Genomic DNA, 385 nt, shown 5'->3' on the forward strand with positions numbered 1-385 from the left:
AAAAAAAAAAAAAAAAAAAAAAAAAAAAAAAAAAAAAAAAATTATAGCCCGCTATGTCGTGTATTGAATTTCTACTAAAAGTGCAAAAACTAAGAAAACTGCAGCAACAAGCCTGCTTCTATTTATATATATATAATAAATATATAATATATATAAAATATATAATATATATAATATATATAATATATATATTATATATATATATATATATATATTATATATATATTATATATTTATTATAATAAGAAAAAAAGTATATATGTATGGGGGGGTGTTTGCCGCTGCGTTGCATTCTACAGAAGTAAAAGTCTATAAAAAATAAAAAATTAAATAAAGATAAATAAAAAGAAAATAAAAAAAAAGAATAAATAAATAGTTTATAAAT

This window comes from Eimeria mitis, genomic scaffold (assembly GCF_000499745.2).
Source record: "Eimeria mitis Houghton genomic scaffold, Emh_scaff5614, whole genome shotgun sequence".
In the NCBI taxonomy this organism is placed as follows: Eukaryota; Apicomplexa; class Conoidasida; order Eucoccidiorida; family Eimeriidae; genus Eimeria; species Eimeria mitis.